At 39.5% G+C, this 12,942-nt stretch overlaps 2 non-coding genes and 35 pseudogenes across 2 annotated transcripts; all 37 read left to right on the top strand.

Annotated features, from left to right (window-relative positions):
- The first annotated feature begins 72 nt into the window (after window positions 1-72).
- LOC148908005 (5S ribosomal RNA) lies at window positions 73-191 on the top strand (annotated as a pseudogene).
- A 200-nt stretch (window positions 192-391) lies between these two features.
- Window positions 392-510, top strand: LOC148908004 (5S ribosomal RNA; annotated as a pseudogene).
- A 200-nt stretch (window positions 511-710) lies between these two features.
- On the top strand, window positions 711-829 carry LOC148908003 (5S ribosomal RNA; annotated as a pseudogene).
- Window positions 830-1,027: 198 nt separating this feature from the next.
- LOC148908002 (5S ribosomal RNA) lies at window positions 1,028-1,146 on the top strand (annotated as a pseudogene).
- Window positions 1,147-1,344: 198 nt separating this feature from the next.
- On the top strand, window positions 1,345-1,463 carry LOC148908001 (5S ribosomal RNA; annotated as a pseudogene).
- A 198-nt stretch (window positions 1,464-1,661) lies between these two features.
- LOC148908000 (5S ribosomal RNA) lies at window positions 1,662-1,780 on the top strand (annotated as a pseudogene).
- Window positions 1,781-1,979: 199 nt separating this feature from the next.
- LOC148907999 (5S ribosomal RNA) lies at window positions 1,980-2,098 on the top strand (annotated as a pseudogene).
- Window positions 2,099-2,296: 198 nt separating this feature from the next.
- Window positions 2,297-2,415, top strand: LOC148907998 (5S ribosomal RNA). The gene has a single exon (XR_016120980.1). It is a non-coding gene; the product is annotated as a 5S ribosomal RNA (ribosomal RNA).
- Window positions 2,416-2,616: 201 nt separating this feature from the next.
- LOC148907997 (5S ribosomal RNA) lies at window positions 2,617-2,735 on the top strand (annotated as a pseudogene).
- An 835-nt stretch (window positions 2,736-3,570) lies between these two features.
- LOC148907996 (5S ribosomal RNA) lies at window positions 3,571-3,689 on the top strand (annotated as a pseudogene).
- Window positions 3,690-3,888: 199 nt separating this feature from the next.
- Window positions 3,889-4,007, top strand: LOC148907995 (5S ribosomal RNA; annotated as a pseudogene).
- A 199-nt stretch (window positions 4,008-4,206) lies between these two features.
- LOC148907994 (5S ribosomal RNA) lies at window positions 4,207-4,325 on the top strand (annotated as a pseudogene).
- Window positions 4,326-4,523: 198 nt separating this feature from the next.
- LOC148907993 (5S ribosomal RNA) lies at window positions 4,524-4,642 on the top strand (annotated as a pseudogene).
- Window positions 4,643-4,843: 201 nt separating this feature from the next.
- On the top strand, window positions 4,844-4,962 carry LOC148907992 (5S ribosomal RNA; annotated as a pseudogene).
- A 198-nt stretch (window positions 4,963-5,160) lies between these two features.
- LOC148907991 (5S ribosomal RNA) lies at window positions 5,161-5,279 on the top strand (annotated as a pseudogene).
- A 198-nt stretch (window positions 5,280-5,477) lies between these two features.
- LOC148907990 (5S ribosomal RNA) lies at window positions 5,478-5,596 on the top strand (annotated as a pseudogene).
- A 201-nt stretch (window positions 5,597-5,797) lies between these two features.
- LOC148907989 (5S ribosomal RNA) lies at window positions 5,798-5,916 on the top strand (annotated as a pseudogene).
- A 198-nt stretch (window positions 5,917-6,114) lies between these two features.
- LOC148907988 (5S ribosomal RNA) lies at window positions 6,115-6,233 on the top strand (annotated as a pseudogene).
- Window positions 6,234-6,434: 201 nt separating this feature from the next.
- On the top strand, window positions 6,435-6,553 carry LOC148907987 (5S ribosomal RNA; annotated as a pseudogene).
- A 199-nt stretch (window positions 6,554-6,752) lies between these two features.
- On the top strand, window positions 6,753-6,871 carry LOC148907986 (5S ribosomal RNA; annotated as a pseudogene).
- Window positions 6,872-7,389: 518 nt separating this feature from the next.
- LOC148907985 (5S ribosomal RNA) lies at window positions 7,390-7,508 on the top strand (annotated as a pseudogene).
- A 199-nt stretch (window positions 7,509-7,707) lies between these two features.
- LOC148907984 (5S ribosomal RNA) lies at window positions 7,708-7,826 on the top strand (annotated as a pseudogene).
- Window positions 7,827-8,024: 198 nt separating this feature from the next.
- On the top strand, window positions 8,025-8,143 carry LOC148907983 (5S ribosomal RNA; annotated as a pseudogene).
- A 198-nt stretch (window positions 8,144-8,341) lies between these two features.
- LOC148907982 (5S ribosomal RNA) lies at window positions 8,342-8,460 on the top strand (annotated as a pseudogene).
- A 198-nt stretch (window positions 8,461-8,658) lies between these two features.
- On the top strand, window positions 8,659-8,778 carry LOC148907981 (5S ribosomal RNA; annotated as a pseudogene).
- A 199-nt stretch (window positions 8,779-8,977) lies between these two features.
- On the top strand, window positions 8,978-9,096 carry LOC148907980 (5S ribosomal RNA; annotated as a pseudogene).
- Window positions 9,097-9,294: 198 nt separating this feature from the next.
- LOC148907979 (5S ribosomal RNA) lies at window positions 9,295-9,413 on the top strand. The gene has a single exon (XR_016120979.1). It is a non-coding gene; the product is annotated as a 5S ribosomal RNA (ribosomal RNA).
- A 199-nt stretch (window positions 9,414-9,612) lies between these two features.
- On the top strand, window positions 9,613-9,731 carry LOC148907978 (5S ribosomal RNA; annotated as a pseudogene).
- A 199-nt stretch (window positions 9,732-9,930) lies between these two features.
- Window positions 9,931-10,049, top strand: LOC148907977 (5S ribosomal RNA; annotated as a pseudogene).
- Window positions 10,050-10,247: 198 nt separating this feature from the next.
- Window positions 10,248-10,366, top strand: LOC148907976 (5S ribosomal RNA; annotated as a pseudogene).
- A 510-nt stretch (window positions 10,367-10,876) lies between these two features.
- Window positions 10,877-10,995, top strand: LOC148907975 (5S ribosomal RNA; annotated as a pseudogene).
- Window positions 10,996-11,193: 198 nt separating this feature from the next.
- LOC148907974 (5S ribosomal RNA) lies at window positions 11,194-11,312 on the top strand (annotated as a pseudogene).
- A 198-nt stretch (window positions 11,313-11,510) lies between these two features.
- Window positions 11,511-11,629, top strand: LOC148907973 (5S ribosomal RNA; annotated as a pseudogene).
- A 199-nt stretch (window positions 11,630-11,828) lies between these two features.
- On the top strand, window positions 11,829-11,947 carry LOC148907972 (5S ribosomal RNA; annotated as a pseudogene).
- A 198-nt stretch (window positions 11,948-12,145) lies between these two features.
- Window positions 12,146-12,264, top strand: LOC148907971 (5S ribosomal RNA; annotated as a pseudogene).
- A 199-nt stretch (window positions 12,265-12,463) lies between these two features.
- LOC148907970 (5S ribosomal RNA) lies at window positions 12,464-12,582 on the top strand (annotated as a pseudogene).
- Window positions 12,583-12,782: 200 nt separating this feature from the next.
- Window positions 12,783-12,901, top strand: LOC148907969 (5S ribosomal RNA; annotated as a pseudogene).
- Window positions 12,902-12,942: the final 41 nt, after the last annotated feature.

Below are 12,942 nucleotides of genomic sequence, written 5' to 3'. Positions count from 1 at the left end.
CGTTCTAGAAAAGTTAAAAGGCGCTGAAATAGTGATGCAGCGTAAAGTAGCTTAAGTTTTGCAATTTCTTTTCTCTACGGCCATACCACTGAGAAGAAACCGGTTCTCCTCCGATCACCGAAGTGAAATTGGGTAGGGCCAACGTAGTACTTGGATGGGTGACAACCTGGGAACAACTGGTGCTGTAGACTTTGGTTCATTTGATTCACCTTCTCTTTTCAATTGCTTCAGATCACTTTATTCGTTCATCTTTTAATTTTTCTACTCCATTCATTGCTGTTCTTGTTTTGTGTTGTTTTTTTTTTGTGTTGTTTTGTTCCGTTCTAGAAAATTGAAAAGGCGATGAAATCGAGATGCAGCGTAAAGTAACTTAAGTTGTGGAATTTCTTCTGTCTACGGTCATACCACTGAGAAAAAACCGGTTCTTTTCCGATCACCGAAGTGAATCTCGGCAAGGCCAGCGTAGAACTTGGATGGGTGACCACCTGGGAATAACTGGTGCTGTAGACTTTTGTTCATTTGATTCCCCTTCTCTTTTCAATTGCTTCAGGATCACTTTATTCGTTTATCTTTTAATTTTTCTACTCCATTCATTGCTGTTGTTGTTTTCGGTTGGTTTTTTTTGTGTTGTTTTCTTCCGTTCTGGAAAAGTATAGAGACGCTGAAATCGAGATGCAGCGTAAAGTAGCTTAAGTTGTGGAATTTCTTCTGTCTACGGCCATACCACTGAGAAAAAACCGGTTCTCCTCCGATCACCGAAGTGAAACTCGGCAAGGCCAGCGTAGAACTTGGATGGGTGACCACCTGGGAATAACTGGTGCTGTAGACTTTTGTTCATTTGATTCCCCTTCTCTTTTCAATTGCTTCAGATCACTTTATTCGTTTATCTTTTAATTTTTCTACTCCATTCATTGCTATTCTTGTTTTCTGTTTGTTTCGTAGTGATATTTTCTTCCGTTCTAAAAAAGTTAAAAGTCGTTGATATAGTGATGTAGCGTAAAGTAGCTTAAATTGTGCAATTTCTTCTGTGTACGGCCATACCAGCGAGAAAAAACCGGTTCTTTTCCGATCACCGAAGTGAAATTGGGTAGGGCCAGCGTAGTACTTGGATGGGTGACAACCTGGGAACAACTGGTGCTGTAGACTTTTGTTCATTTGATTCACCTTCTCTTTTCAATTGCTTCAGATCACTTTATTCGTTTATCTTTTAATTTTTCTACTCCATTCATTGCGGTTCTTGTTTTCTGTTTGTTTCGTAGTGATATTTTCTTCCGTTCTAGAAAAGTTAAAAGTCGCTGAAATAGTGATGCAGCGTAAAGTAGCTTAAGTTGTGCAATTTCTTCTGTGTACGGCCATACCAGCGAGAAAAAACCGGTTCTTTTCCGATCACCGAAGTGAAATTGGGTAGGGCCAGTCTTGTACTTGGATGGGTGACAACCTGGGAACAACTGGTGCTGTAGACTTTTGTTCATTTGATTCACCTTCTCTTTTCAATTGCTTCAGATCGCTTTATTCGTTTATCTTTTAATTTTTCTACTCCATTCATTGCTGTTCTTGTTTTCTGTTTGTTTCGTAGTGATATTTTCTTCCGTTCTAGAAAAGTTAAAAGTCGCTGAAATAGTGATGCAGCGTAAAGTAGCTTAAGTTGTGCAATTTCTTCTGTGTACGGCAATACCACTGAGAAAAAACCGGTTCTTTTCCGATCACCGAAGTGAAATTGGGTAGGTCCAGCGTAGAACTTGGATGGGTGACCACCTGGGAATAACTGGTGCTGTAGACTTTTGTTCATTTGATTCGCCTTCTCTTTTCAATTACTTCAGATCACTTTATTCGTTCATCTTTTAATTTTTCTACTCCATTCATTGCTGTTCTTGTTTTGTGTTGTTTTTTTGTGTGTTGTTTTCTTCCGTTCTAGAAAATTTAAAAGGCGCTGAAATCGAGATGCAGCGTAAAGTAACTTAAGTTGTGGAATTTCTTCTGTCTACGGTCATACCACTGAGAAAAAACCGGTTCTTTTACCATCACCGAAGTGAATCTCGGCAAGGCCAGCGTAGAACTTGGATGGGTGACCACCTGGGAATAACTGGTGCTGTAGACTTTTGTTCATTTGATTCCCCTTCTCTTTTCAATTGCTTCAGATCACTTTATTCGTTTATCTTGAAATTTTTCTACTCCATTCATTGCTGTTCTTGTTTTCTGTTTGTTTCGTAGTGATATTTTCTTCCGTTCTAGAAAAGTTAAGAGGCGCTTAAATAGTGATGCAGCGTTAAGTAGCTTAAGTTGTGCAATTTCTTCTATGTACGGCCATACCAGCGAGAAAAAACCGGTTCTCGTCCGATCACCGAAGTGAAACTCGGTAGGGCCAGCGTAGTACTTGGATGGGTGACCACCTGGGAATAACTGGTGCTGTAGACTTTTTTGTTCATTTGATTCCCCTTCTCCTTTCAATATCTTCACATCACTTTATTCGTTTATCTTTTAATTTTTCTACTCTATTCATTGCTTTTCTTGTTTTCTGTTTGTTTCTTTAGTGTTGCTTTCTTCCGTTCTAGAAAAGTTAAAAGGCGCTGAAATAGTGATGCAGCGTAAAGTAGCTTAAGTTTTGCAATTTCTTTTCTCTACGGCCATACCACTGAGAAGAAACCGGTTCTCCTCCGATCACCGAAGTGAAACTCGGTAAGGCCAGCGTAGTACTTGGATGGGTGACCAACTGGGAATAACTGGTGCTGTAGACATTTGTTCATTTGATTCCCCTACTCTTTTCAATTGTTTCATATCACTTAATTCGTTCATCTTTTAAATTTTCTACTCCATTCATTGCTGTTCTGGTTTTCTTTTTGTTTCGTAGTGATATTTTCTTCTGTTCTAGAAAAGTTAAGAGGCGCTGAAACAGTGATGCAGAGTTAAGTAGCTTAAGTTGTGCAATTTCTTCTATGTACGGCCATACACGCGAGAAAAAACCGTTTCTCGTCCGATCACCGAATTCAAATTGGGTAGGGACAGCGTAGTACTTGGATGGGTGACCACCTGGGAATAACTGGTGCTGTAGACTTTTGTTCATTTGATTCCCCTTCTCTTTTCAATTGCTTCACATCACTTTATTCGTTTATCTTTTAATTTTTCTACTCCATTCATTGCTGTTCTTGTTTTCTGTTTGTTTCGTAGTGATATTTTCTTCCGTTCTAGAAAAGTTAAAAGTCGCTGAAATAGTGATGCAGCGTAAAGTAGCTTAAGTTGTGCAATTTCTTCTGTGTACGGTCATACCAGCGAGAAAAAACCACTTCTTTTCCGATCACCGAAGTGAAATTGGGTAGGGCCAACGTAGTACTTGGATGGGTGACAACCTGGGAACAACTGGTGCTGTAGACTTTTGTTCATTTGATTCACCTTCTCTTTTCAATTGCTTCAGATCACTTTATTCGTTCATCTTTTAATTTTTCTACTCCATTCATTGCTGTTCTTGTTTATTGTTGTTTTTTTTTTGGTGTTGTTTTCTTCCGTTCTAGAAAATTGAAAAGGCGATGAAATCGAGATGCAGCGTAAAGTAACTTAAGTTGTGGAATTTCTTCTGTCTACGGTCATACCAGCGAGAAAAAACCGGTTCTTTTCCGATCACCGAAGTGAATCTCGGCCAGGCCAGCGTAGAACTTGGATGGGTGACCACCTGGGAATAACTGGTGCTGTAGACTTTTATTCATTTGATTCCCCTCCTCTTTTCAATTGCTTCAGATCACTTTATTCGTTTATCTTTTAATTTTTCTACTCCATTCATTGCTGTTGTTGTTTTCGGTTGGTTTTTTTTGTGTTGTTTTCTTCCGTTCATGAAAAGTATAGAGACGCTGAAATCGAGATGCAGCGTAAAGTAGCTTAAGTTGTGGAATTTCTTCCGTCTACGGCCATACCACTCAGAAAAAACCGGTTCTCCTCCGATCACCGAAGTGAAACTCGGCAAGGCCAGCGTAGAACTTGGATGGGTGACCACCTGGGAATAACTGGTGCTGTAGAGTTTTGTTCATTTGATTCCCCTTCTCTTTACAATTGCTTCAGATCACTTTATTCGTTTATCTTTTAATTTTTCTACTCCATTCATTGCAGTTCTTGTTTTCGGTTGGTTTTTTTTGTGTTGTTTTCTTCCGTTCATGAAAAGTATAGAGACTCTGAAATCGAGATGCAGCGTAAAGTAGCTTAAGTTGTGGAATTTCTTCTGTCTACGGCCATACCACTGAGAAAAAACCGGTTCTCCTCCGATCACCGAAGTGAAACTCGGCAAGGCCAGCGTAGAACTTGGATGGGTGACCACCTGGGAATAACTGGTGCTGTAGACTTTTGTTCATTTGATTCCCCTTCTCTTTTCAATTGCTTCAGATCACTTTATTCGTTTATCTTGAAATTTTTCTACTCCATTCATTGCTGTTCTTGTTTTCTGTTTGTTTCGTAGTGATATTTTCTTCCGTTCTAGAAAAGTTAAAAGTCGCTGAAATAGTGATGCAGCGTAAAGTAGCTTAAGTTGTGCAATTTCTTCTGTGTACGGCCATACCAGCGAGAAAAAACCGGTTCATTTCCGATCACCGAAGTGAAACTCGGTAGGGCCAGCGAAGTACTTGGATGGGTGACCACCTGGGAATAACTGGTGCTGTAGACTTTTTTGTTCATATGATTCCCCTTCTCCTTTCAATTGCTTCAGATCACTTTATTCGTTTATCTTTTAATTTTTCTACTCTATTCATTGCTTTTCTTGTTTTCTGTTTGTTTCTTTAGTGTTGCTTTCTTCCGTTCTAGAAAAGTTAAAAGGCGCTGAAATAGTGATGCAGCGTAAAGTAGCTTAAGTTTTGCAATTTCTTTTCTCTACGGCCATACCACTGAGAAGAAACCGGTTCTCCTCCGATCACCGAAGTGAAACTCGGTAAGGCCAGCGTAGTACTTGGATGGGTGACCAACTGGGAATAACTGGTGGTGTAGACTTTTGTTCATTTGATTCCCCTTCTCTTTTCAATTGTTTCATATCACTTAATTTGTTCATCTTTTAAGTTTTCTGATCCATTCATTGCTGTTCTTGTTTTCTGTTTGTTTCGTAGTGATATTTTCTTCCGTTCTAGAAAAGTTAAGAGGCGCTGAAATAGTGATGCAGCGTAAAGTAGCTTAAGTTGTGCAATTTCTTCTATGTACGGCCTTACCAGCGAGAAAAAACCGTTTCTCGTCCGATCACCGAATTCAAATTGGGTAGGGCCCGCGTAGTACTTGGATGGGTGACCACCTGGGAATAACTGGTGCTGTAGACTTTTGTTCATTTGATTCCCCTTCTCTTTTCAATTGCTTCAGATCACTTTATTCGTTTATCTTTTAATTTTTCTACTCCATTCATTGCTGTTCTTGTTTTCTGTTTGTTTCGTAGTGATATTTTCTTCCGTTCTAGAAAAGTTGAAAGTCGCTGAAATAGTGATGCAGCGTAAAGTAGCTTAAGTTGTGCAATTTCTTCTGTGTACGGCCATACCAGCGAGAAAAAACCGGTTGTTTTCCGATCACCGAAGTGAAACTCGGTAGGGCGAGGGAAGTACTTGGATGGGTGACCACCTGGGAATAACTGGTGCTGTAGACTTTTTTGTTCATATGATTCCCCTTCTCCTTTCAATTGCTTCAGATCACTTTATTCGTTTATCTTTTAATTTTTCTACTCTATTTATTCCTGTTCTTGTTTTCTGTTTTTTTCTTTAGTGTTGCTTTCTTCCGTTCTAGAAAAGTTAAAAGTCGCTGAAATAGTGATGCAGCGGAAAGTGGCTTAAGTTTTGCAATTTCTTTTCTCTACGGCCATACCACTGAGAAGAAACCGGTTCTCCTCCGATCACCGAAGTGAAACTCGGTAAGGCCACCGTAGTACTTGGATGGTTGACCAACTGGGAATAACTGGTGGTGTAGACTTTTGTTCATTTGATTCCCCTTCTCTTTTCAATTGTTTCATGTCACTTAATTCGTTCATCTTTTAATTTTTCTGATCCATTCATTGCTGTTCTTGTTTTCGGTTTGTTTCGTAGTGATATTTTCTTCCGTTCTAGAAAAGTTAAGAGGCGCTGAAATAGTGATGCAGCGTAAAGTAGCTTAAGTTGTGGAATTTCTTCTGTGTACGGCCATACCAGCGAGAAAAAACCGGTTCATTTCCGATCACCGAAGTGAAACTCGGTAGGGCCAGCGAAGTACTTGGATGGGTGACCACCTGGGAATAACTGGTGCTGTAGACTTTTTTGTTCATATGATTCCCCTTCTCCTTTCAATTGCTTCAGATCACTTTATTCGTTTATCTTTTAATTTTTCTACTCTATTCATTGCTGTTTTTGTTTTCTGTTTTTTTCTTTAGTGTTGCTTTCTTCCGTTCTAGAAAAGTTAAAAGGCGCTGAAATAGTGATGCAGCGTAAAGTAGCTTAAGTTTTGCAATTTCTTTTCTCTACGGCCATACCAGCGAGAAAAAACCGTTTCTCGTCCGATCACCGAATTCAAATTGGGTAGGGCCAGCGTAGTACTTGGAAGGGTGACCACCTGGGAATAACTGGTGCTGTAGACTTTATTTCATTTGATTCCCCTTCTCTTTTCAATTGCTTCAGATCACTTTATTCGTTTATCTTTTAATTTTTCTACTCCATTCATTGCTGTTCTTGTTTTCGGTTGGTTTTCTTTGTGTTGTTTTCTTCCGTTCATGAAAAGTATAGAGACGCTTAAATCGAGATGCAGCGTAAAGTAGCTTAAGTTGTGGAATTTCTTCTGTCTACGGCCATACCACTGAGAAAAAACCGGTTCTCCTCCGATCACCGAAGTGAAACTCGGCAAGGCCAGCTTAGAACTTGGATGGGTGACCACCTGGGAATAACTGGTGCTGTAGACTTTTGTTCATTTTATTCCCCTTCTCTTTTCAATTGCTTCAGATCACTTTATTCGTTTATCTTGAAATTTTTCTACTCCATTCATTGCTGTTCTTGTTTTCTGTTTGTTTCGTAGTGATATTTTCTTCCGTTCTAGAAAAGTTAAAAGTCGCTGAAATAGTGATGCAGCGTAAAGTAGCTTAAGTTGTGCAATTTCTTCTGTGTACGGCCATACCAGCGAGAAAAAACCGGTTCTTTTCCGATCACCGAAGTGAAATATGGTAGGGCCAACGTAGTACTTGGATGGGTGACAACCTGGAAACAACTGGTGCTGTAGACTTTGGTTCATTTGATTCACCTTCTCTTTTCAATTGCTTCAGATCACTTTATTCGTTCATCTTTTAATTTTTCTACTCCATTCATTGCTGTTCTTGTTTTGTGTTGTTTTTTTTTTTGTGTTGTTTTGTTCCGTTCTAGAAAATTGAAAAGGCGATGAAATCGAGATGCAGCGTAAAGTAACTTAAGTTGTGGAATTTCTTCTGTCTACGGTCATACCACTGAGAAAAAACCGGTTCTTTTCCGATCACCGAAGTGAATCTCGGCAAGGCCAGCGTAGAACTTGGATGGGTGACCACCTGGGAATAACTGGTGCTGTAGACTTTTGTTCATTTGATTCCCCTTCTCTTTTCAATTGCTTCAGATCACTTTATTCGTTTATCTTTTAATTTTTCTACTCCATTCATTGCTGTTGTTGTTTTCGGTTGGTTTTTTTTGTGTTGTTTTCTTCCGTTCTGGAAAAGTATAGAGACGCTGAAATCGAGATGCAGCGTAAAGTAGCTTAAGTTGTGGAATTTCTACTGTCTACGGCCATACCACTGAGAAAAAACCGGTTCTCCTCCGATCACCGAAGTGAAACTCGGCAAGGCCAGCGTAGAACTTGGATGGGTGACCACCTGGGAATAACTGGTGCTGTAGACTTTTGTTCATTTGATTCCCCTTCTCTTTTCAATTGCTTCACATCACTTTATTCGTTTATCTTTTAATTTTTCTACTCCATTCATTGCTGTTCTTGTTTTCTGTTTGTTTCGTAGTGATATTTTCTTCCGTTCTAAAAAAGTTAAAAGTCGTTGATATAGTGATGTAGCGTAAAGTAGCTTAAATTGTGCAATTTCTTCTGTGTACGGCCATACCAGCGAGAAAAAACCGGTTCTTTTCCGATCACCGAAGTGAAATTGGGTAGGGCCAGCGTAGTACTTGGATGGGTGACAACCTGGGAACAACTGGTGCTGTAGACTTTTGTTCATTTGATTCACCTTCTCTTTTCAATTGCTTCAGATCACTTTATTCGTTTATCTTTTAATTTTTCTACTCCATTCATTGCGGTTCTTGTTTTCTGTTTGTTTCGTAGTGATATTTTCTTCCGTTCTAGAAAAGTTAAAAGTCGCTGAAATAGTGATGCAGCGTAAAGTAGCTTAAGTTGTGCAATTTCTTCTGTGTACGGCCATACCAGCGAGAAAAAACCGGTTCTTTTCCGATCACCGAAGTGAAATTGGGTAGGGCCAGTCTTGTACTTGGATGGGTGACAACCTGGGAACAACTGGTGCTGTAGACTTTTGTTCATTTGATTCACCTTCTCTTTTCAATTGCTTCAGATCGCTTTATTCGTTTATCTTTTAATTTTTCTACTCCATTCATTGCTGTTCTTGTTTTCTGTTTGTTTCGTAGTGATATTTTCTTCCGTTCTAGAAAAGTTAAAAGTCGCTGAAATAGTGATGCAGCGTAAAGTAGCTTAAGTTGTGCAATTTCTTCTGTGTACGGCAATACCACTGAGAAAAAACCGGTTCTTTTCCGATCACCGAAGTGAAATTGGGTAGGTCCAGCGTAGTAACTTGGATGGGTGACCACCTGGGAATAACTGGTGCTGTAGACTTTTGTTCATTTGATTCGCCTTCTCTTTTCAATTACTTCAGATCACTTTATTCGTTCATCTTTTAATTTTTCTACTCCATTCATTGCTGTTCTTGTTTTGTGTTGTTTTTTTGTGTGTTGTTTTCTTCCGTTCTAGAAAATTTAAAAGGCGCTGAAATCGAGATGCAGCGTAAAGTAACTTAAGTTGTGGAATTTCTTCTGTCTACGGTCATACCACTGAGAAAAAACCGGTTCTTTTACCATCACCGAAGTGAATCTCGGCAAGGCCAGCGTAGAACTTGGATGGGTGACCACCTGGGAATAACTGGTGCTGTAGACTTTTGTTCATTTGATTCCCCTTCTCTTTTCAATTGCTTCAGATCACTTTATTCGTTTATCTTGAAATTTTTCTACTCCATTCATTGCTGTTCTTGTTTTCTGTTTGTTTCGTAGTGATATTTTCTTCCGTTCTAGAAAAGTTAAGAGGCGCTTAAATAGTGATGCAGCGTTAAGTAGCTTAAGTTGTGCAATTTCTTCTATGTACGGCCATACCAGCGAGAAAAAACCGGTTCTCGTCCGATCACCGAAGTGAAACTCGGTAGGGCCAGCGTAGTACTTGGATGGGTGACCACCTGGGAATAACTGGTGCTGTAGACTTTTGTTCATTTGATTCCCCTTCTCTTTTCAATTGCTTCAGATCACTTTATTCGTTCATCTTTTAATTTTTCTACTCCATTCATTGCTGTTCTTGTTTTCGGTTGGTTTTTTTTGTGTTGTTTTTTTCCGTTCATGAAAAGTATAGAGACGCTGAAATCGAGATGCAGCGTAAAGTAGCTTAAGTTGTGGAATTTCTTCCGTCTACGGCCATACCACTGAGAAAAAACCGGTTCTCCTCCGATCACCGAAGTGAAACTCGGCAAGGCCAGCGTAGAACTTGGATGGGTGACCACCTGGGAATAACTGGTGCTGTAGAGTTTTGTTCATTTGATTCCCCTTCTCTTTACAATTGCTTCAGATCACTTTATTCGTTTATCTTTTAATTTTTCTACTCCATTCATTGCTGTTCTTGTTTTCGGTTGGTTTTTTTTGTGTTGTTTTCTTCCGTTCATGAAAAGTATAGAGACTCTGAAATCGAGATGCAGCGTAAAGTAGCTTAAGTTGTGGAATTTCTTCTGTCTACGGCCATACCACTGAGAAAAAACCGGTTCTCCTCCGATCACCGAAGTGAAACTCGGCAAGGCCAGCGTAGAACTTGGATGGGTGACCACCTGGGAATAACTGGTGCTGTAGACTTTTGTTCATTTGATTCCCCTTCTCTTTTCAATTGCTTAAGATCACTTTATTCGTTTATATTTTAATTTTTCTACTCCATTCATTGCTGTTCTTGTTTTCTGTTTGTTTCGTAGTGATATTTTCTTCCGTTCTAGAAAATTGAAAAAGCGCTGAAATCGAGATGCAGCGTAGTGTAGCTTAAGTTGCGGAACTTCTTCTGTCTACGTTCATACCACTGAGAAAAAACCGGTTCTTTTCCGATCACCGAAGTGAAACTCGGCAAGGCCAGCGTAGAACTTGGATGGGTGACCACCTGGGAATAACTGGTGCTGTGGACTTTTGTTCATTTTATTCCCCTTCTCTTTTCAATTGCTTCAGATCACTTTATTCGTTTATCTTGAAATTTTTCTATTCCATTCATTGCGGTTCTAATTTTCTGTTTGTTTCCTAGTGATATTTTCTTCCGTTCTAGAAAAGTTAAAAGTCGCTGAAATAGTGATGCAGCGTAAAGTAGCTTAAGTTGTGGAGTTTCTTCTGTGTACGGCCATACCAGCGAGAAAAAACCACTTCTTTTCCGATCACCGAAGTGAAATTGGGTAGGGCCAACGTAGTACTTGGATGGGTGACAACCTGGGAACAACTGGTGCTGTAGACTTTTGTTCATTTGATTCACCTTCTCTTTTCAATTGCTTCAGATCACTTTATTCGTTCATCTTTTAATTTTTCTACTCCATTCATTGCTGTTCTTGTTTTGTGTTGGTTTTTTTTTGTGTTGTTTTCTTCCGTTCTAGAAAAGGCGATGAAATCGAGATGCAGCGTAAAGTAGCTTAAGTTGTGGAATTTCTTTTCTGTACGGCCATACCAGCGAGAAAAAACCGGTTCTTTTCCGATCACCGAAGTGAAACTCGGCAAGGCCAGCGTAGAACTTGGATGGGTGACCACCTGGGAATAACTGGTGCTGTGGACTTTTGTTCATTTTATTCCCCTTCTCTTTTCAATTGCTTCAGATCACTTTATTCGTTTATCTTGAAATTTTTCTATTCCATTCATTGCGGTTCTAATTTTCTGTTTGTTTCCTAGTGATATTTTCTTACGTTCTAGAAAAGTTAAAAGTCGCTAAAATAGTGATGCAGCGTAAGGTAGCTTAAGTTGTGCAATTTCTTCTGTGTACGGCCATACCAGCGAGAAAAAACCGGTTCTTTTCCGATCACCGAAGTGAAATTGGGTAGGGCCAACGTAGTACTTGGATGGGTGACCATCTGGGAATAACTGGTGCTGTAGACTTTTGTTCATTTGATTCTCCTTCTCCTTTCAATTGCTTCAGATCACTTTATTCCTTCATCTTTTAATTTTTCTACTCCGTTCATTGCTTTTCTGGTTTTCTGTTTGTTTCGTAGTGATATTTTCTTCCGTTCTAGAAAAGTTAAGAGGCGCTGAAACAGTGATGCAGCGTAAAGTAGCTTAAGTTGTGCAATTTCTTCTATGTACGGCCATACCGGCGAGAAAAAACCGTTTCTCGTCCGATCACCGAATTCAAATTGGGTAGGGCCAGCGTAGTACTTGGATGGGTGACCACCTGGGAATAACTGGTGCTGTAGACTTTTGTTCATTTGATTCCCCTTCTTTTTTCAATTGCTTCAGATCACTTTCTTCGTTTATCTTTTAATTTTTCTACTCTATTCATTGCTTTTCCTTTTTTCTGTTTGTTTCTTTAGTGTTGCTTTCTTCCCTCCTAGAAAAGTTAAAAGTCGCTGAAATAGTGATGCAGCGTAAAGTAGCTTAAGTTTTGCAATTTCTTTTCTCTACGGCCATACCACTGAGAAGAAACCGGTTCTCCTCCGATCACCGAAGTGAAACTCGGTAAAGCCAGCGTAGTACTTGGATGGGTGACCAACTGGGAATAACTGGTGCTGTAGACTTTTGTTCATTTGATTCCCCTTCTCTTTTCAATTGCTTCAGATCACTTTATTCGTATATCTTTTAATTTTTCTACTCCATTCATTGCTGTTCTTGTTTTCTGTTTTTTTCGTAGTGATATTTTCTTCCGTTCTAGAAAAGTTAAGAGGCGCTGAAATAGTGATGCAGCGTAAAAGAGCTTAAGTTGTGCAATTTCTTCTATTTACGGCCATACCACTGAGAAAAAACCGTTTCTCGTCCGATCACCGAATTCAAATTGGGTAGGGACCGCGTAGTACTTGGATGGGTGACAACCTGGGAATAACTGGTGCTGTAGACTTTTGTTCATTTGATTCCCCTTCTCTTTTCAATTGCTTCAGATCACTTTATTCGGTTATCTTTTAATTTTTCTACTCCATTCATTGCTGTTCTTGTTTTGTGTTGTTTTTTTTTGTGTTGTTTTCTTCCGTTCTAGAAAATTGAAAAGGCGCTGAAATCGAGATGCAGCGTAAAGTAGCTTAAGTTGTGGAATTTCTTCTGTCTACGGTCATACCACTGAGAAAAAACCACTTCTTTTCCGATCACCGAAGTGAATCTCGGCAAGGCCAGCGTAGAACTTGGATGGGTGACCACCTGGGAATAACTGGTGCTGTAGACTTTTTTCTTCATTTGATTCCCCTTCTCCTTTCAATTGCTTCAGATCACTTTATTCGTTTATCTTTTAATTTTTCTACTCCATTCATTGCTGTTCTTGTTTTCTGTTTGTTTCGTAGTGATATTTTCTTCCGTTCTAGAAAAGTTAAAAGTCGCTGAAATAGTGATGCAGCGTAAAGTAGCTTAAGTTGTGAAATTTCTTCTGTGTACGGCCATACCAGCGAGAAAAAACCGGTTCTTTTCCGATCACCGAAGTGAAATTGGGTAGGGCCAGCGTTGTACTTGGATGGGTGACAACCTGGGAACAACTAGTGCTGTAGACTTTTGTTCATTTGATTCCCCTTCTCTTTTCAATTGCTTCAGA

Source organism: Actinia tenebrosa, unplaced genomic scaffold (genome assembly GCF_029948245.1).
Source record: "Actinia tenebrosa isolate PJP-AT-01 unplaced genomic scaffold, QUT_ActTen_1.0 PGA_scaffold3__52_contigs__length_22856419, whole genome shotgun sequence".
In the NCBI taxonomy this organism is placed as follows: Eukaryota; Metazoa; Cnidaria; class Anthozoa; order Actiniaria; family Actiniidae; genus Actinia; species Actinia tenebrosa.
The sequence above is the reverse complement of the archived record's forward strand: the minus strand, read 5'-3'. Positions and strand labels throughout refer to the sequence as shown.